Source organism: Triturus cristatus, chromosome 8, assembly GCF_964204655.1.
Source record: "Triturus cristatus chromosome 8, aTriCri1.1, whole genome shotgun sequence".
In the NCBI taxonomy this organism is placed as follows: domain Eukaryota; kingdom Metazoa; phylum Chordata; class Amphibia; order Caudata; family Salamandridae; genus Triturus; species Triturus cristatus.
Window position 1 is genome coordinate 1,398,046,831 of NC_140591.1, and position 22,661 is coordinate 1,398,069,491.

The following is a 22,661-nucleotide window of genomic DNA, read 5'->3' on the forward strand; positions in this document are numbered from 1 at the left end:
CCAGGGCCCTACTTAGCTCGGGTGAGGGGCTGCGTAACATGCCCCCTTTCACTATTGTGCTGGGACATGGCAGATGGGGGTCTATGGGCCTGAAATCAGATACACGCATGCCCCACTCCCCAAATAATAATATATTGACACCTGGGCCCTGGCCCACCGCAGGGGTCATATTACATTTTAAGAAGATGGCGCCATTTTTTTCTTCCTGCAATCGGTCTGAGATCTTGGCTTGGAGGGCAGGGAATACCTTGTATAATTTTTAAAAAACATTTACAGGACAGGGAACTTAGTCCTCGAGTTCTGTAATTGCTTCTGCAACATTTTTGTTACTTCAACTCAACCGCCCAGATATACAGATATTTTTGTACAGATACTTTTGTACCTTAATTTGTCAAAAACTACTAAATGGATTTACACCAAAGTACAAAAAATACGCTTTCATAGGGTTGTTGCATTTTGGAACCCCCCCTCATTTTCTCGATCCCCGCTTGACAGGTCACCCTGAAACTTTCCATGAAGGAACTAAGCAAACAAGCATTTGCAATGCAATAGGTCTCGCAGTTAAATGAGTATAAGCTATTGGCATTGTAAATGACAATGGGCCTCATGTAGGTAGCCAAATACCGGTCGGTAACGGCCGATTTTCGGTAAATATGCCGTTACCGACCGGTATTCAGACAAGTGAGATGTAGGAGTCCAAAAACCACTTTTCGGTAAATATGAGGCGGTAAATACCGATTCATATTTACCGAATTCCAAAATACCGAATCAGAGTTACCGAATACATAATTAACGAATCGGTCAATATGAAGTGGTAAATATGAAGTGGTAAAAATGAAAATGACATGTAGGAGCACTCGGTAATTAAGAAATCCAAGAAAATCGGTAAATAAGAGTCGGTAATTAACACGGATTGAAAGCAGGTGGTAACCATCAACAGTGCAGATAAGCAATCCCAAAATGCAACAGCGTGGACAACATGCCCGCTATGTACGTCATTGCAAGGCGCCTACATCTACAGGCAGCAGGACTGAGGGTTTGGCGACGGGAGGAACGCATCTACAGACAGCACATCACACTATTCCAGCTGACTGATGCAGAGATACATGAGAGGTACAGGCTACATCCCGAAACCATCATGGCCTTAATCAGGGACCTGCACCCACTCCTGGACCAGCCAATAAGAAGGGCGCACGCCATACCACCACATGTGCAGGTGCTCTGCAGCCCACATCTGTTGGCATCCGGCAGTTATCAGGTGGTGACAGCTGCGGTGGGTGGTGTATCCCAGAGTTGCCTGTCCCGTTCCTTCAGGAATTTCCTGGATGCCATGATGCAGAGAATGCACCACTACATCAGCTTCCACAACACACAGGCTGCACTGCAGTAAACAAAAACAGACATTTCTCACATGGCACAGTTCCCCCATTTCATTGGCTGCATTGATGGTACACACATCCCAATCTGTCCACCAGCTGACACAGAGCACATCTACAGGATCAGGAAGTCCACCCACTCCATCAATGTGCATACCGAATTGAATGATTTTGTGAATTGTCCTGTGGGTGGCACAACCAAAAGGTGGGCGTATGCTATTTACAACGAAGTCTGCAAGTTGTCGCACAGTGAGGCGGCTTCCAGATTGAGAGCTATTGACCAAGCAAACATGGAGAAGGCTTTAGCCGTTATAGATAATAGCTTTAGCACTCTCTCTTCTAGGATTCATACATGAGACAATAGGCACATGCAAGTACACGGCGCATGCAATGTACAAGCCCCGAATTTGGCGTGCGTCCTACGAGGTATCCCAGTGCCTGTGATTACACCTCCTTTCACTCTGCTTGCAAACGGTATCTATTTAATGTTGAATAATGAAGCTTGCTGCGGGATGTGAGTGGGAATCCCGTACATAACTGTCTCGCATAAAGTTGTCTGCTGCAATACTGTTCTTCTTCCACCCCCGCATGTGCGGCTGGATGTTTCCATCTGGCCTTCGATTCCAACCTTGAAAGCAGAGTTCAACAAGTTGAGCAGAATAGAGCGCTATTGTCCCACAAAGAGGTGCCTTTGACTTCCTCTCGTGAAACATTTGTCCTTCACGTTGCTAATACGCGCACTGAGGTACAGGCGCCTCTGAATACTGACCTCCCCCTGCATTTCGGCTCTTTGATCCAAACTATTTTCAATGCCTCGTCCACGACCGGCCTGGCTCATTTTTTTACACATGTGGGCTCGGGTCTCGTGACCTCTTTCCAACCTATTTTTGGTGTAATTCCGGCATTTGTTCATTCACTGTTCTCGTGCATCTTTGGAGGTGTCCCGCTGCTCCTGGCGCTAGTGGCAGGTGTGCTGCTTTTCCTTTTCATACTCCGGAATGGCTGCTCCTTCTGTGCCACACGAGCACCTGTCCCGTCTGCATCTTCTTCGTGATAGGATGCTTGACTTTTATGGTACTCTGCCATTGGCGACTTTGAGCCTGGCTTATGGTTTGTCCTTCAGGTATTCCTACTTCACCTGCGTACAACCTGTATTACACTGCCTGGATTGTCCCTTTGAATGGCCTCTGGATTTGTGCTTGACCAACATGGTGTCTCCGGTGCCGGATTTCGATCGACTGATGAGGCCCTTAGTGTCTCACGAGTTGTCCTGTTCTGGTGTCCGGATCATGGCGTGTGGTGCGGCGCATGGTATCCTGGGTAATTGGGACATCTCAGCGGCAGCCTACGACTTCTTGTCCATGAGCTATTTGGAGGAACATTCCGGGTGCCCTCTGATTGTGCGAGAGGCTCCGTTGGTTGGAGAACACGTATGTTCCTTTTCTTTACTTAATTGGATGGCTGAGACTTTTAGTGGCCCTGCAAACGATTTTTTGTTGGAAGCCGTGGCCACATATGCTGCCTATACATTCATGGATTAACTGGATTGTCGTCCATTGCGCCTGTGCTACTGGACAGCACCCTGGCGCAACATTTATTTCTTTTATTTCTCTTTTTTCTCTTCCTGATGGTCGGCTTGAGTTTTTTACTATACTTGCATTGTGTTTTTTGGAATTGTATGCTGCAATTAATTGGACTTTAGGACTTTGGCGCTGCATTGGTTACGCCTTGTTCTGCTCTGACGAAACTGAACTCTGCGTTCTCTCTATTCTTGCCTATTAAATATTGCTTCGCTCAAGGGGGCGTGTAGTGAGTTCTCCCTGAATACGTACATACATTGTTCAGTTAGCATGACCACGTTGAATGTTATGTAGCCATCTTTTTGTCTTTGCACACGACACTGCGTTTACATGTTCTTTCTTGAATAAACTGCTGACTCGAGACTTCCTTCAGACGAGTGCATTCTGTTGTTCCCATCCCAAGCTCTGCGCAGCGACCTTGGTCTGTACATGCTGTGACACACAGTCTGGAATTTTACACAATGCATGTTTTCCACTCTAGGTTGTTCGACCCACTATTTAGCCATGACACACGCGCAGCTGCAAATACCTGACAGTTGGTGGTTTTCATATCACAGACATCATGTTTATTATTCAGACCGAAGACGAGCCTTCCTGCGAGACGGCTCCTGATGCTCCTGTGATGTGATTTCACTGAGCTGATTTCTGAGGTATGGGGTCCCCTATTCAAGCCTAAGAGACCTTCTATTATAACATAATTATGATATTAGCTACTTAGTTAAGGGAAGGTGGTAGTATCCTCGGTATTTTCCGAATCGCTAAATACCACCTCGGTATTTTCCGATTCGGTAAATACCACCTCGGTATTTACCGATTCGGTAAATACCACCTCGGTATTTACCGATTCGGTGAATTCCGATTCGTGATTACCGAATGTTACCGAATCGGTAACTGTTACCGAATTTTTACCTACATATAACTTACCGATTCTAATTTACCGATTCGGTACGGCTCGGTATTTAAGAACCGGTAAAATTTATTTACCTACATGAGGCCCAATAATGCCTTTTATTTATGTTTTTAAAACGAAAACAAAAATAAAAGGCATAGTTATTTGCAATGTCAATAGCTCAAACTCACGTAAATGCGAGACCTATTGCATTGCAAATGCTTGTTGCATTTGTCACCCCGAGTGGGGCGGGTATGCTCAGACGTGAGTCCCGTGCTCTCCATGCCACTGGAATCAAGCTATCCTGGCTGAAGAGGGATGAAACCCCGAAACCCGTCCCAGGATGCTTGTTTTCAGTTCAGGGAGGACCTGGCTTGGCAGTTCGGGCTGGACTGTTCCCATGAGGCACAGGGTCAAGACTGATTTGCATATGGCTGGGTTCAAACTGAAATGGCATGGTGAGCAAAAAACACAAATGGATTTAGGCCCAGATCTCTGTACTGGGATGAATGTATGACATTGCTCTGCATTCTGTCCATCAACTGTTGTTTTTGCAGTAAAAGAGGCGCAGTTATGTCACTGCCTCTGAAACACACAGAGGTCGAACATATTTAACATATTCAGTATATAACATTTGGGGAATACAGGCTCAGAATAAAGCCGGGGAATTTCGTGATCAGCGCGAGGCTGCTGCTTGCTTCACATGAGTTATGGCACTCTGGCCTCACTAAAGAATATCCCAGGTTTGTGTGGCTCACCTCTAGGCCTCGTTATGTCACGTTTCTTTCTTTAAAGTCACTGCAAGCAACTGAAAAGCGGCGCTTACACTAGTGTGCTCACAAATAGTGCCTGCTACCCACTGCTGCTTTGTAGCGCTTTGGAAAACAATTATTGCGATCACCCATGTTCATATTTTGAGCATTTTGTTGGGCGCACGTGAAATGGAAGTGCCTCATGTTATTTTAAAAGAAAACAGGCGTTATAAACTATTTCGTACTCATGTTATCTAGCTCCAGAGGGTGAAAGGCTGAGGTATATTAAACCACTGAACTTTCTGCAGCCCATGGTTTGAGGAATCAAATGAGTACTTCGTGCTTTAAATAATTAAGGTGGGGGAAACAAGTGGAAATGGCAAATGATTTTATTAGGAAAACTGCTAACCACTGATCCAGAAGACGGCAGAATTATTAGGTATGTGTAAGTAATGTTAGAAAGCACTGTCTGCCGACCGCGCCATCTCCTTATTTTATCCTTTGGTACTCGAGAGGGACTGTAGTATCAGAGAATTGAAGTGAAATGTAATAACCAACAATGTCATGTTGTCCTTTATTTCTAGAGCCTCTTTCATCAGACATGGTCTCTTGGTGCGCTTGCACAGAAGTTTCGAACTATGAGCCCAAACGAAAGAAGGTTTAGTGTTAGAACATAACATTCGAGGGTACGGTGTCCGATCCACAAAGTGTGTTTTTTCCTCTCATATGTATAGTTGTGGGGGCTTCGTCGAACGTTTAAACTTCACGCCCCCTCCTGAAGATTCGGGGCAGAATATGTTTAACTCTGACGGGCCTCACTCACCTTAAATCTATCTGAAGTCGATCCATGAAGTATTATTGTCACCTGTAATATTAACGTGTGGTAAATAATTTAATTACCGGGACTTAATTTGATACAGAAACATAATAAAAATAGCTCAGTAAATAAGAGGCAGAATCCGTGGTATTAGAGGTTCGGAACGGGCTTTATTCCAATGGATGATTCGAATCGGTGACTCCAAGTTCCATCACCACGAAGGTTCAGGAAGTGAAGTACATACTTTATTGATAAGTAATCACTTTTATACAATAGGCATTAGAATGAAGCAAATGCAAGAGGCGTAACAATTCATAATGTAGATAAAACATACATACGTAGCAAAAGTGTGACTAAAGAACGTCATCAGGTGTGATGTCATAATAGGGTGGTTCCATGAAAGAATTTCGCAATGTCAGCAGAAATACTTGGCAGAAATGCGCGCGCAGCAGCATGACGTGTGATTGACGTGCAACTAGGGGGTGAAGGGGACTTGACATTTAGCTCTACATGTGGCGACAGAAGTCTGGAGGGTCAAGTCAACCTAATCCCAAATCATATCTAACATCCTATGTTTAAAGAACTATGTTATCCAAAAGAGAGGTCTTTTTAGAGTGGAATCTTATTCTATACTGACTATACTGACTGTTAGTGCGTGTACAAGCGTCTAAGTGTCTACACTAGATGCGAGGGCAGAAGTCTTCCATAATAATAGGGCTATGAATTACTTGCATAAAGACAGAGAAGCCGGGCCTTTGCTCGGTAGCTGGAAGAATGTTTACTTAAACTACTAGACAGGAATGCATTGGGCAGGGAGCGGAGCAGATAATTTCGAAGGTGAAATACAGTTTTTGGCAGGCAACAGGCTGATGTCAGGCTTCGTGAGCCGCGCAGGGAATGAGACAAAGTTCATGGTCACAGATGCAGGCTCAGACTGGAGCTTTCAGAGGCAGAAGGCAAGAGAAGCTTGATGACAGAATCAGGGCCTACTTGCCTGGACTGTAAAATGGCATAAGTGAACCATATAAAGCCGGTGGCCTTTCATACTTAGGAATGGAATATCCGGCCTATTCATGGCGGATCTGAAAGAGGACATGTTGACGGTGGACGCACATGTGTTTGCGTCTTCATAACTGGAACTGGAGGGAAACATACATGTACTTGTGATTCATACATGAAACCGTTGGGGTCCAAGATAGGGGACATAACTGATCGGAAAAATCCATATTTCCACATTCCCTCCTTGTCCCCTACTTGCCCGTTAAGAGATATCAATCTTCATCAATCCGTTGATCTGTTCATATAGCATCATTTGTTCTTCTTTTTTCTTCTGGGATGAATGAAATCTTGGTGGTGGAATACACGATGTGGCACACAGACCACAGATCGCTGGTCCACATTGTAGACATAGACAGCAACTGAATAGTATGAGAAGGCCAATACCTAGGAAAGATAGGACCTTCCATCCAAAGGTAGATAATACGCTCCAAAACCAACCGGACCAAGTCCAGGTGCCTGGGTTCTGGTGTATCTGGCTTACAATCTTATGAAGGCGAGTTATGGCTTTATATACAGATGGCGAATTTTCTGGTATGAAAATGCAACAACTTGATCCGATGACCCTACAAGCTCCGCCCCTATCGGCCAGGATGACGTCAAGGACAAGACGATTTTGAAGCACAACAATCCGCATAGCAGACTGCTCTTCTGTTAAATTGCCTAAGGCGGAAATAGTTTCGTTCACTACTGCTTCAAGGGTTCTAGTTAATCTACGTATCAGCTTACTATTAGTAACGGTACCTATATAGGGAAAGAGACCTTTATTGAAATCTGTGTATTTTTCCCATGCTGTTTCAGTGTAATCGACTATTGGGAGATCTCTCCTTTCTCTATTGTGCACTAAATGAGTATTTCTGTGATAATCAGGAGGAGCTAGGAAAACAGGTGGCAAAAGGAATCCAATGTAGCAGGTACCATCCCAATCTAGAGGCAAACGTACATATGCCGTCTGACCACATATGAAATAGGAATGGCGGGAAGCTCTAAATGTAGATTTGCCTTGATCACTAAATTCTACTACAGTGGTGCATCTACTATGGCCCATATGTATGGAACCATTCTTTCTTACACATAATTCACCTTTTACTGGAAATATTGACATAGCGGGCAAAATTGGAGTAGCTTCGGATTCGACATTTAGGATCATAAGATTAAGCGTAAAATTACCTAATCCATACACTTCATTTTCTAGATCAGTTCCTGTTCTCTTGGGAAGTCCCTCCTTGTTAGGGTAGCAGACTTTAAGTAAAACTAAGTTCAAATTTCCCCATACCCAGTTATCTTGATAAACTGCAGAATTCGAATCTAGGGAATTAATTAAACTAAACCATGCTCCACAGGAGCCGTTGTGTGTGAACGGGTATGGAAAGAGAGGTAGAATTCCTTTATAATTCTGATAGGGAGGGAGTCGGCCACATATCCAACAATTAGTAGCATTGCTAACCTGATGAGAATGATGTAACATACTAATAAACGTATTGTTGCGCAGCGCAAATCTATAAGACAACTCATGCGGAGGTAATTCACTAAAAGAATGTTCAGCAGTAACATTATAAGCATGTCTAGAAATAGGATAATATATGTGCAACAATATACTTGCAGTAATTATTAAAAGACTTAAGAAAAACAAAATTAATAACGTCACTGTACAATGACTACGCAGTGATTTACAGTACGCATGTCGTTTCAACATTTTTCGGGTTTTTTCTCTATTCAGGTCTAAGGGATACATGTCAGAGACAAATTCAACCGCTTCACCTTGGAGAGGACTTAAACAATCAAATTGCCTGACTGGTTAGACCTGAGTTTTAGTTTGTATAGTTCGTGATTACTCGGTTCAACCAAAGGAAGCTTTGAGTCAATGGGTGAAGACACACGAGGTGTGGTATTTACATCCGATGGTAGTCCATGAAATTTCTTGATATGACTTGAATGTATCCAGCCTTTTCTGCCTTCGATCTTCACGGCTGTCCTTGTGGTAAGCAAGACCAGTTGCGGCGACTTCCACCTAGGATCCAGCTGAGTCTTCCGATCAAAGTTCCTCACTAAGACCAGGTCCCCCGGAACTACATCATGGGGTTTCACCTCAGTGTTGTCAGGAAAGGCTGCAGCTACCTGTGAACGACAAGATTGTAGTGCAGACATCAAGGAAGCCAAGTAATCTGTCAGCATATTACAGTCAATATCAGTTATTTTGCGTGGTATAGGCGTCCCCCACATATTTGGTGGTCTACCAAAGATCACCTCATACGGGGATAGCCCTGTTCGAGAGTGTGCTACCATTCTCATGTAAAAGAGTGCAACTGGTAATGCTACTACCCAGTCGACACCTTTCTCTCTGCATATTTTGGACAATCTGATTTTCAGGGTCTGATTATGTCTTTCCACGAGACCTGCTGCCTCGGGGTGTCGGACACAGTGGAATTTCCACTGATAGCCTAACAAAAGTGAAACGTGTTTCATTAGTTCGGATGAGAACGGCTGGCCGTTATCTGAGTAGACAACACGTGGTAAACCGTACCGTGGGAAGAATTCTCGAACCAACTGTTTGGCAGTAGTCGGGGCAGTGTAATCTGAAACCGGGTATGCCTCTGTCCAACGTGAAAGAGCACAGACAACTACGAGAACATATTTGAATCCTCGACATCGTTCCATCTGGATATAATCCATCTGGAGGACTTCAAAAGGGTGATCAGGAGGCTGAAATCCACCCTGTTCTACGGGAATGCTTTTTCCTGGGTTGAACTGACAACAGATCATACAGGTACGAACTTTTTGTTTGGCTGCTGCTCGTAAATGTTTGTTGAACCAAATGTGTTGAATGCTGTCTAGCATAGCTTTTTCTCCTAGATGCGCTGGACTATGTATAGTGTTAATAATGACTTGGACCATTGAATCAGGAAGGAACCACACAGATTTTTCTTTCGTCATCCATCCTTGATCCGTTTGAATCCCTCCTAATTCAGTCCATTTCCTTATTTCATCTGGTGTAGCATGTGTCTGTATGTCAATTACGTCAAGAGTGGGATCCTTAACCGTCATACAATGTGTTGGCGTCGGGACTATTGTCTTTGTCATGTCGGATGTTTGAGTTTGAGCAGTCTGTTTAGCTGTTCTGTCAGCTAGATCATTGCCTTGAGAAATGATATCAGTCACTTTCGTATGAGCTTTACATTTCATAATTGATATTGCAGTGGGTAGATGTATTGCATCTAATAAGGCATGAATGAGGGGTCCGTGCTGAATGTGGGCACCGTGAGAAGTTAAATAACCTCTCTCTCGCCACAGCACGCCAAAGTCATGTACAACTCCGAATGCATAACGTGAATCAGTGTATATGTTGACTTTTTTATTTGTGGCTTGAATACAGGCTTGTGTCAGAGCGATGAGCTCTGCGGCTTGAGCTGACAAGGTATTTATGCAATTTGTTTCAATGATTTCAGTGTCTGTTGTGACTGCGTAAGCGGCCACTAACTCTCCTGTAATTGTTCTCATACATGAACCATCTACATACAACGTCAGGTCTGGGTCTGACAATGGGACATCTGTCAAGTCTTGTCTGGGTTTCGTCGTGATTGTAATAACTTCAATACAATCATGAGCTAGTGGGTCTGTTCCGATTACAGGTAAAAGTGTGGCAGGATTCAATGTGTTACAACGTCTGATTTCTATATGTGGCTGAAACAATGTTAATTCATACCCTGTAAGTCGCGCTATAGTCAAGTGTTGTGTTTGCGTTCGATTCACAAGAACCTCTACTGCATGTGGTACTTGAACTGTCAATGGATGTCCTAACACTATGGCATCGCTTTGTCTGATTGCTAAAGCTGTTGCTGCCACTGATTTTAGGCATGCAGGCAAAGCCTGAGCTACGGGATCTAATGTACTAGAAAAATAAGCACATGGTTTGTGTGATCCTGCTTGTTCCTGTGTGAGTACTGACAAGGCAGTACCTTCGCGTTCTGTAACAAAGAGTGTAAACTGTTTATTGTAACATGGTGTTGCTAAAACAGGTGCTTGGCATAAGGCTTTCTTTAGGCTTTCAAAAGCTTGTGCATGTTCCTGAGTCCAAGGGAGAACAGTCGATGTGGCTGCCTCCTGTGTTGTCAATTGAATGAGTGGTTTTGCTAGAAATGCATACTGAGGGATCCACTGCCTACAATATGAAGTGAGGCCTATGAAAGCCCGCACCTCCTTTTGTGTCTTGGGTATTGGCATGTTAGCTATTAACTGAATGCGGTCGCGTGTAAGCTGCCTTCCCTCCTTGGACAGCGAGTGTCCAAGATAAACAACTCGCTGGACACAGAATTGCAGCTTAGAAGGGGACACCTTGTGCCCCTTTTCGGCTAGAAATTGTAAAACTGTCAGTGATGCTTTCTCACATTCAGGTTCGCTTCTAGCGGTGATCAGCAGATCATCGACATATTGAAGCAAGGCAGTGTTAACTGGCATGTGGATACTGTCGAGTTCTCTTTTCAGTGCTTGACTATAGATGCTGGGGCTTTCTGTAAATCCTTGAGGTGCGCGTGTGAATTTAAAGCTACGTCCATTTAAACTAAATCCGAACAAGTATTGGCTTTCCGGATCTATTGGGACGCTGAAAAAGGCATTCTTGAGATCAATTACAGTAAAGAATGTTGCTTCGGAATCAATAGCTGTCAGTAATGACGAGATATCTGGGACCACAGGGAATTGTGGCACAATGCATTTGTTCAATTCGCGCAGATCAATAACCAATCGATATACTGGCGGGGCCTTTGGATCTGTTCGTTTAAGAATCGGAATTATCGGTGAATTACATACATTGGAGTCTGTTTCCACAACCACTCCTTGGGCAATGAGCTCGTCAATGATTTGCAGTAACGCCACTACAGCATCTGGTGGTAACTTGTATTGTCGCATTCGTGGTAGTACCACTCCTGCCTTTAGTGTAACTCGATATGGTGTAATATTCATGCAACCAACATCAGTAGGGCCTTGTGCCCATAAATGTGTAGGTAAAGTCTGCAGTCGGGGATCCATGTCTCTAGACACATAGTGACCTTTGAAATCACGTAAAAACAATCTTACTCCTTCCGGAGAACAACATATTATAGCTCCTAGAGCTTTCAGTGTTTTTATACCTAACAAGTTTTCTGGACATGATTTAGTAAGCAATAAATCTGTAGTTCGGGTCAAAGGTCCTATCGTAAGTGGAAGAGGCTGTGATACTTCATTAACAATAGGTTTTCCTGAAAAACCAAGGGAAATATTCTGTGAGCCTGAGAGGGGTGCCCCTGGAACTTCACTACGTTTTATAGTTGTTCGACTTGCCCCTGTATCAAGTAAAAATTTTCTATCTTGGCCTAATAATTCACTATGTACATAAGGTCCTTCTTGGTCTACAGGGACCTCGATAAGGGGTAAGTCAACTTCCCTCTCTAGGCTGGTTCATGCGTATCGTTGATAATCAGGATAGTCGTACTGTGCGGTCTGGTACAGCTGTCGTGTCGTGGTTTGTGTGGCAGCAACAGGCAGCGCTGGTGCAGCTGGCACAAACTGTATAGACTGTTGTGGAGCTGGCATGGACTGTGCATGCTGCGGGGCTCCTTGTTCATTCTGATCCTGTCTAGGTGGCCGTGGTCTTTCCTGTGTTTTACCTGTGGCAATATTACGCTTCAGGACTGGGCAATCGTGTATGTAATGTCCTGGCTGTTTACAATAGTTGCATGTCCCTTTTACAGGTCCTGCTGAATCACCGGAATGTGTCGTACCCTTTTTATGTCCTTCAGCTGGAACTGTCTGGGAGACTAGCATTTTCATTTTCGTGTCTTTCATGCGTCTTTGTTCATGTTCTTGTTCCTCTCTAATTCTATTGTGATGATACTGTAACATTTGTAACATTTGTGATGGGGTGTTACCTTGCCAGGTACTCTCGAATTTTAATACTCTATTCTTCACTTGGGGCAAGGAATTTTCAACTAATTTTGTCACAAACAGATGTGGGTATGATTCGCTACTTGCTTTTATGCCACTATTTATACCAAAACATTTTTCAAATCGGGCATAGAAATCACTAGTGTCTTCATCTTGCTTTTGTTTACAGGCTGAGATTGTACCCCAGTCTTCCTTTTTCGTAGTTAATAAACGTGGCAGTACCTGTACTAGTAAACCTGGTAGTGCTTTAGTTTTATCCCCAAGCCCTGCTCCTGCAGTTCGGGCCTTTTCTTCTGCTTCTAATGCTGTCCAGTCTATCTTTTGGTCTCCCACCTCCCACTCTTTTTCCTTGAGTTTTTCATAAATGCCAGCAGGCATTAATACCTTTAATATTGTCATAATGTCGGGATAGGTATACTCTCCCATGAGTAACATGTCTTTAATTTCTCGGTGGAAACCCGCTGGGTCTTTGTCATGACTGGGTACCACTTTCTTCATTTGTAACAATTCTATTTTAGATATGGGTGTGTATACAAATACACGTTTAAACTCATTGTCCTCGCCTTTTATTGGGTGTACTTCTCGTAAGGGATTCTGTCTGTCCATGTAATACGTCGTTCTTTCCTTGATGGGCAGTGAGACACGTTCTGGGCATACAAAAAGAATGTACTGCTTTCTTGATTCTAGTATTTCTCCAATTAACTTAGTACCCGAACCTCTCCATCTATTCGTGAGTAGTTCAGTCAATATATCAGGTAAGGGACCAGGATCTGAATGTTGGCTTTTATATAGTATAAGGAGTTGTTGAATCATATAAATCCCAGCTAAACGCTGTTCATCTGGGGTGAGGTTCAAAAATGTGTGTGCTACTGTATCATCACCATATTTTCCGGGACTGTCAACCCAATGAACGGCTGACCTGGCTAATTCTTGTTCATCCATAGAATCGAGTAAATGATAACCCCTTCTTTCTCGGAGTAATTTGTCAGCGGCTTGGAACGAATGCTCGGGGGACTTTATATTTATTATAGGTGTTTGGAAATTCCTGTTATTATCTGGGCATATCGGACGTATCGGGTCAGAAAAACATCTAGTACTATTACAAGATCTTCCTCTACCTACATAGGCTATGGTTTCTGACTGTCCTGTGGGCAGTCCTGATCCTTCCTCCTCGCTTTGTTCGAACTGGTCTACCGCTAATCTCTCTTCGTGTAGGCGTTCTATTTCTTTACGGATCTTTCGGCACATTGCTATTATACAATTTTGCTTATCATGTCTCCCTTCTGATATATTCTGGCTCCATCTGGTAAGAGTTTGCATTGCTTCCGGATCTACCCCCGGTCGGTCTTGATTTCTGATCACACAATTTATGAGGAAACGTAACAGTTCCCCCTGTATCTCCATTTTCTGGTATTCCATAGCTCTGTTAATACATTCAGAATCTCGCCCTGTTTGGACAAAATGGTATATATTATCTAGATGTACAGTCATTCCTGGTAACTTCCCTAAATACACCGCGGCTCGTCTGATACGTAATGATGCCATGATCATTTCGTCCTCTTTGCCGGGCACAGGGTCATATCTACAATCTATAAGAAGTTCCTTAAGCGTGCGGGCATTTATGAGTTTGGGGGTACGTGGATGTGCTGACTCTTGAAAGGTAAGTTTATTTATTCTGGGTGGCGTAGAAAAAATGTTGGTAGCACCTCCGGTAGCCCCATCTGGGGTATCGGGCGTGAAAGGATTCGTTGAACGCGATACAGCAACTATAGGTGTGGACACAGCTATAGAAGTAGCTGTAGGAACAGATGTGGAAACAGATGTGCTTGCCGGAACTTGTGTCAGGATTTGTTGCTGTAGAGATACAGATACAGGATCTTGGCGTTGAACCTCCCTGGCAGGCGGTCTATGTGGGGCGGGGTTAGCATACTCGGGAGCTGCGTCATCTAAGTATGAGGAAAGAAAAACATCTTCTGCTGTTCTAGGATGCCCCTTAGGATGCATTTTTATAGGAAACAATGGGGGTGGCAAGTCTTTTGGTATCTCCGGAGTAGCCTTAGGTAATCCCTCGGCCAGGAGGGGATACATACCATTCATAAGGGCATTTCTTTGTCTGTCTACTTGTTCTGATTTCACTCGTGTACCTTCTTCAATTAATAGATTTTCTCGGACTTTATTTGAACTCTCCTTATTTTTCTCCTCCTGTCGGAGTGCTTTTTCTATACGTCTATGAGATTCTTTACGCCATAACTCAACGGCGTCTTTCTGTGACTGTCTGGCTTTCCTTTTCCATAACTCTTCTTCTACTTTCATGATGCACTCTGCATCCCAGGTCCCAGCTGCGGGCCACCTCTGACTTTCTGGTAATTCCTTGGTGTAGTCTACCCATAAATCAAGAAATAATATAGCGTCTAAGCCGTGTTTATGATACATGAAGTACCCTGGAGTGTCCCTAGGAGGAATAGGAACAGCTTCTTCGAGTACCCCTTTTCTAGTTGTGATCTGTCTTAATTTCGAAAAGAGCGGCATATTGAGAACTGATCGGATACTTGATCTTGAACAAACTTAATACAATAAACACGATAATGAACAGTCATTCATACCACAATATGCAGGACGTATTAACACATTTAACATTTAACATTTAACTGAGCAACGCTGATGATGACGATCTAAGGAAAACTTAATCACTAAACATAATACTCGGCATTAACTGAATTATTCTGAATTTATATACTTGATATACTAGATATACTGCTAAACAGTACAGATACACTGCTAAAACAGTGCAGACCGGATTTGTGTACCCAAACCCGTCTTGACCGGCACAACCTATGTGCACGTCAGAACGCCTCCCCAGTAATGGTACTCACCGGGTAGCTCGGAACGGAAGGCCTCGGAACGGAACTGAACTGGACTGGACTGGACTCGACTCGAAAACTTCGGACACTTCGGAACATCGGAAACCTCGTAACTTCGGAACTTGGTGGGCCTCTGTATACCTCGGATCTTGCTCTCTCAGCTAGGCTCTGGTCGGGATACTTCGCACTTCTCACCGCCTCGTCTGGGTGTTGATCGCAGCCTCAGTCGCCCCCGCTTGACCGGAGGGAGATACAGGAAATCCTGCTGGTACGCGTTGTTGTCCGTCCAGCTGTGGCAGGAGACCGGGCCTGCAACGCACCGCCGACGCGTGAGATGAGAAAGTGTCCCTGTTCGGGCGCCATTCATGTGGTAAATAATTTAATTACCGGGACTTAATTTGATACAGAAACATAATAAAAATAGCTCAGTAAATAAGAGGCAGAATCCGTGGTATTAGAGGTTCGGAACGGGCTTTATTCCAATGGATGATTCGAATCGGTGACTCCAAGTTCCATCACCACGAAGGTTCAGGAAGTGAAGTACATACTTTATTGATAAGTAATCACTTTTATACAATAGGCATTACAATGAAGCAAATGCAAGAGGCGTAACAATTCATAATGTAGATAAAACATACATACGTAGCAAAAGTGGGCGTAACTGGGTGTGACTAAAGAACGTCATCAGGTGTGATGTCATAATAGGGTGGTTCCATGAAAGAATTTCGCAATGTCAGCAGAAATACTTGGCAGAAATGCGCGCGCAGCAGCATGACGTGTGATTGACGTGCAACTAGGGGGTGAAGGGGACTTGACATTTAGCTCTACATGTGGCGACAGAAGTCTGGAGGGTCAAGTCAACCTAATCCCAAATCATATCTAACATCCTATGTTTAAAGAACTATGTTATCCAAAAGAGAGGTCTTTTTAGAGTGGAATCTTATTCTATACTGACTATACTGACTGTTAGTGCGTGTACAAGCGTCTAAGTGTCTACACTAGATGCGAGGGCAGAAGTCTTCCATAATAATAGGGCTATGAATTACTTGCATAAAGACAGAGAAGCCGGGCCTTTGCTCGGTAGCTGGAAGAATGTTTACTTAAACTACTAGACAGGAATGCATTGGGCAGGGAGCGGAGCAGATAATTTCGAAGGTGAAATACAGTTTTTGGCAGGCAACAGGCTGATGTCAGGCTTCGTGAGCCGCGCAGGGAATGAGACAAAGTTCATGGTCACAGATGCAGGCTCAGACTGGAGCTTTCAGAGGCAGAAGGCAAGAGAAGCTTGATGACAGAATCAGGGCCTACTTGCCTGGACTGTAAAATGGCATAAGTGAACCATATAAAGCCTTTGGCCTTTCATACTTAGGAATGGAATATCCGGCCTATTCATGGCGGATCTGAAAGAGGACATGTTGACGGTGGACGCACATGTGTTTGCGTCTTCATAACTGGAACTGGAGGGAAACATACATGTACTTGTGATTCATACATGAAACCGTTGGGGTCCAAGATAGGGGACATAACTGATCGGAAAAATCCATATTTCCACAAACGCATGCTGTTTGCAGCGCAATGAAAAGACAAAACTGTAGCAAGCGCTATATAAAATGGAAATGATTTTAATAAGGCAGAGTTATGTACGTAGCACAGACATAATGTTTAGTAACTATTCTGTCTGCACCGGGAATGGATGGTGGGGCAGACGAACCGTAGAGTTACTTGTGCATGTTCTTACATTGGTAGTTTCTTTTATCACCTCCTGTTTTGTCGAAAGCGACCTAAAGCTGCTGATGACTCTGCGGCGCTAGCAGAGGAAATGCAGTTGCATCACATACCGTAGAACAGTCTGTGTCCTTAAGCAGCGTTGTGGGAGTAGGTTACAGAGATGAGTGAAGGTGCCAGGCTGGGCAAAGTGGAGCGGCTTGAAGCAAAAACAATGCAAAGTACATTAAAATAATTCAAACAGCGATGGGGGCATTCGGAACGGCCAACGCTGACCTACGGACTCCAGCATGGCGACAGCAGAGAGCGGTGAGGGCACTGCAGGAGTGAGGAGAGGGGGCGGGGTCAAAAGGGGCTGGTGAGGCGGCCCTTAGCACGTCACTCGGTAAAGCCCAATGTGCTTGAATGTAGAGTAATTATACAGGAACAGGTTTGGCCAGAATCAACACGGTCTTGTGACGTTATTTATATCCTTGGGCATGCCCTGCAGCCACCATTAACAAGTCTTAAACAATGGTACATTTGAACGCGAAGGAAAGACACCATGATGTTGTTAATTCCGTTGTCTGGCATCAGCGCCCCAGACCGACTCATGTAACAACAACAGCTGAGACATACAACGGGGAAGGCACTTTCAGCTGGAGGAGCAATGGGAGGAGGGAAAGCTGGAAGACAAACAACTAAGCGTTAGGAGAATGGGAACAGAGACAAAACAAGGCAGTGGGGAGCAGAAAGTGGGCGAAACTAAAGCATAAAACAGAACGACAAGCAGTGACGGGGATTTGGGATGAAAGTGGCGATCTAGCGGGGGTAGTGGGGGCGGGCAAGCAGAGGGAGGGGGTTGCGGAGATGAGTGAAGGTGCTGCGCTGCGGCAGGAACAACTTGCCACACGCAAGGGAGCTCGAATCAGCGCGACAAAGAAAAAAAAACAAGGGGGTGGCAAATGGTGTGCACTTTGATGTCCTCAGTGGCCGCGCGGCTCACTGAGGACATCAAAGCAAGTGATCAGACAGTGCTTTTCAGGCTGCCAAATGGTGCGCGCGCCCGGCGCACATGCACTGTATTTGGAGGCCTGAAAAGCCACTGTTTGCACTTCCAAAACTCGCTTACTATAAGTCTCGCCAGAGCAGCGCTAAAGCGCTGTCTCAGGCGAGACCTAAAAATAACAATTTTTTGGAATGTTTCATTCGTCAAACAGCGCTAAAGTTATTAGCAAACAATTTTTTTATAGAAATGCACACCTTTTCTCTTACACACACACACACGCACATGCACACACACGCGCGCATGCACACACACACACACACACACACATTACCTACTGGCCAGTGGGTAGTTATTGATAGGACCTAGTTTCCAAAGGAAAAGCATTTTTTTACTTGCTTATAACTTTGGCACTGTGACGAATCTTAAAGAAATAATAAAAAACAGTGTCTTCCAGATTCTAGTTGTGCATGAAAAGTTGTGGGGTGATCCATCAAGCATGGTAAGAGAAAAGGGGGGACAAAGAAAGTATGTTTCCCATGTTACTTCCAATAGGGATGTTGAACACAACTACAGCCCGAACTGCAGGATAGAATTACTCCAAATTTGGCAGAAAGCTCGCTCTTGGTCCCGAAAGAGCCCTTTTTGCGATTTTGTGTAAATCCGTCCTGAAGTATTTGATATTTTCAAGGAAAAATATGTATATGTGGGCGGAGCCTAAACACAGATCTCATAGTGAGATCTGACTGGCTGTCAGCACTTCAACCAGGAAGTGCTGGCAGCCATCTTGGGACCAATCTACATGATAGCACCCCATTGAAATGCATTGTGAAATGCATTGTGGGGAATGGCAGATTTTGAGGGACACAAAAAGGAGAACGTATAAAGGGTGATTTCAGATGTTAGTTACAATATAAATCATTTGTTAATTGTACCATACTAATTTTATGGCTTGTGGTGTGTTCTAAGTAGGCCTGGGCGAAAATTTCGTTCCGTTCGCGGAAATTGCGATCATTTGACATTTTCGCGTTCCGCGGAGAGCGCGAAAATGTCAAAATTTCCACATTCCACAGCTTGGCGATAATTTGTTTCTTGCTCACGCTGTAAAATAACACATTCTCGCGCGCGCGCGATCGCCTTACCTGAATCCCTGCGTTCGCCGACAAGTTTTCTTGATCCGGTCGCGTTCTCCATGAGATGTTGTATTGTTTTTAGCCATTTGCGCTGTCTCGCGACAGTTCGCGCCCGCAGTGACGTCATTCGTATCGCGATCACGTCTTTCTTCTCGCAATCATGCACCGCGAGACAACTGAAAACAAGATGGCCGCGCCCGCGAGCAACCACATGGGTAAGTTGGCGAGCCGCAACCATGCAGAAAATCTCGCGAACATGCGGGAAAAAAACTTCCGCATCTTAGCCATATTTCCGCGTGGTTGCGATAATTTTTTACATTTTCGCGATAATTTGCGAAAGTGGATTTCGCAAATTCCGCCCACCCATAGTTCTAAGGTGATTTTACCCTGTGAAAAAGGTTTCTGCTGGGATTTCATCAATCAAGTTTGAGAGAAAACTATTTTCTCATGATTTTCCTATAGAGTGTATGGAACGTGCTCCCGAAGCTAAAAAGAGAGGATGTGTTTTGTGAATTCATGCTATCTTTCTCAGCTATATGAGAATTAATTCTGATGTTCTCAGCCAAACACGTACTTCCAACAGGAGCAGCCTGTCAGGTGATTCCCCTGTGTACTACTGCAGCCTTCTAGAGTGTTCTAAATAACAACTCAAGTGTAACAGTCTTTCTTATGAGAAAAGTATGGCACACCGGAAGCAATCTAGATTTAATCAAACTAGTAAAATGTAAAACATTTAATTTGGAAAGTAGCAAAATGAGGGGGTTCATTTTGTCATGGAAATTATAGTTAGTGCTTATTTTCCTCTTCTATTTCATTAAACCCTTCGCTGCTAGGCCTCCCCCCAAGCGAGGTAGGAGAAGGATCTTCCTCTAACAATGGTCCTGAGGTTCTGTGGGAGGGTGGCTAGGGACTGATGGGCGGCGCGCAGATCTCTGGTGGGAGTTTGGAAGGATAGGCGGTGTTGAGGTTTGTAGGCATGTGTGAGGCCTTTGAAGGTGATCTTTTTGTTGACCAGGAGCCAGTGGAGGTCTCTCAGGTGGCTGGTGATGTGGCCACAGCAGCAGATGTTCAGGATGTGTCTGGCAGGGGTGTTTTGGATGTTTTGCAGCATTTTTTGGAGTTTATGTGTGGTGCCGGCATAGAGTACGTTGCTGTAGTCGAGTCTGCTGCTGACGAGTGCATGGGTGACCATTTTCCTGGACTCGGTGGGGATCCACTTGAAGATTTTCTGGAGTAGGCAGAGCAAGTGGAAGCAGGGGGATGAGACAGCTTTGATCTGGAGGTTCATTGAGAACGAAGAGCCCAGGATGATGCTGAGGTTTCGTGCCTGCTCCGTGGGTGTGGGGAGGGGGTTCCAAGCGCTGCGGGCCAACAGGAGTTGTCTCAAAAGTGGATGGGGTCAGACCCAGGATAAGGACTTCGGTCTTGTCTGAGTTGAGCTTGAGGCAGATTTCCTTCATTCAGGTGGCTACTGCCTTCATTCCGCTGTGGAAGTTCTTGGCAGCGGTGGGTTCGCCGGTGAGGAAGAGAACCAGCTGGGCGCCATTGGCATAGGAGACGATGTTGAGTCTGTGGATTCTGATGACGGTTGCAAGCGGGGCCATGTAGATGTTAAAGAGGAGCCCTGTGGCACTCTGCAACAAATTTTTGTGGGTTCTGAGAGAAAAGATGGAAGTTTGACTCTCTGTGTTCGGCTGGTGAGGAATAAACGGGCCCAGTCAAGGGCTTTGTTATGGTTACTGGCATTGTGAAGTCAGTGCTGAGGGTGTCATGGGAGACAGTGTCGAAGGCGGCCGAGAGGTCCAGGAGGATGAGGACTGTGGTCTCACCACTGTCGAGGAGGATGCAGATTTATCATTGTGTACCGGATATACAGCTAATCATTGGGTAAAATATAAAGAGTGAAAAAAAGGTATCAAGCATACCAATGTATTTCCAAAATGGGTACAAGATATGGAGTTTAGAAGCAGTAGTAATTTGCTCATCTTTGAATTTATGGGTACCCGTACCAGCATGTGAATTATAGGGCATTTCTCAAAAGGACTTCATACTTACACACTGTCTTACATTTGGAAGACACAAATGCAGAGAAAGACAATTGGTAATACCACTTGTTCTACTATTCTGTTTTTCCCTAGGTCTCCCAATAAAAATGGTACTTCACTTGTGTGGTCAGATTAAGTGCACATGACAGGAAATGGCCCAAAACGCAACATGGACGCATCACACCGAAAATTAAGCCTTTTTTCCAATGTGAGTAGGTCTAGATTTTGGACCCTAGTTCAGCCCGCACATATGAAGACCTAGCCAACCTATACATATTTTAAGACTAGACACCTAGGAGTATCGAGGGTGGGCTGACTTGCGTGGGTCTCACTACATTTGTTTACCCAAAATCCCTTGCAAATCTCAAACTCTGACTAAAAACAAATTTTCCTCACATTTCTGTGATGGAAAGTTCTGGAATCTGTGGGCAGCCACAAACTTCCATCGACCCAAGTCTCTCGATAAGAATGGTACCTCACTTGTGCGGGTAGGCCTAGTGACTGTGACAGGAAATGGACCAAAATGCAACATGGATGCATCAAATTTTTCCTCCGAATACTGAGCCTTTTTTTCCAATGTGGGTAGCTGTAGATTTTGATCTGAGCTCAAACAGCACCTCTGAAAAACTAGCCATACTGTACTTTTTTTTAAACTAGACACCTAGGGTCATCGAGGGTGGGCTGTAATGTGTGGCTGTCATCAAATATATTTTGCCAGAATACCTTGCAAACCTCAAACTTTGGTTCAAAAAACACATTTTCATCACAATTCTGTGATGGAAAGTTCTGGAATATGCAGGGAGCCACAAACTTGCATCCACTCAGCATTCCCCAAGTCTCCCGATAAGAATGGTACCTCACTTGTGTGGGTAGGTTTAGGGCCCGCTGCAGTAAACAGCCCAAAACAGAACCTGGACGCATCGCATTTTTCCACCGGAAAATACGCCTTTTTTGTCCAATGTGGGTTGCTCTAGATTTTGGACCCTTATTCAGTCCGCACCTATGGAAGCATAGCCAACCTGTACAATTTGTAAAACTAGACACCTGGGATATAGAGGGTGGGCTGACTTACGTGGCTCTCACCACTTTATTTTAATGAGAATCCCTTGCAAACCTCAAACTTTGACTAAAGAAAACACATTGTCCTCATAATTCTATGATGCAAAGTTCTGGAATCTGTGGGTAGCCACAAACGTCTGTCCACCTCACATTCCCCCAAGTCGCCAATAAAAATTGAACCTCACTTGTGTGGGTAGGCCTAGTTCCCGCAACAGAAAACGGCCCAAAACCCAACACGGACAAATCGCATTCTTTCACCGAAAAACAGCTTTTTTTCCACTGTGGGTAGCTCTAGGTTTTGAACCCTACCTCAGGTGACTTCTATGGAAACCTAGCCAACCTGCACATTTTTTAAACTTAGACACCTAGGGTTATCCAGGGTGGACTGACTTGCATGGTTCTCACCACGTTTTGTTACCCAGAATCCCTTGCAAACCTCAAATTTTGACTAGAAAAATATATTT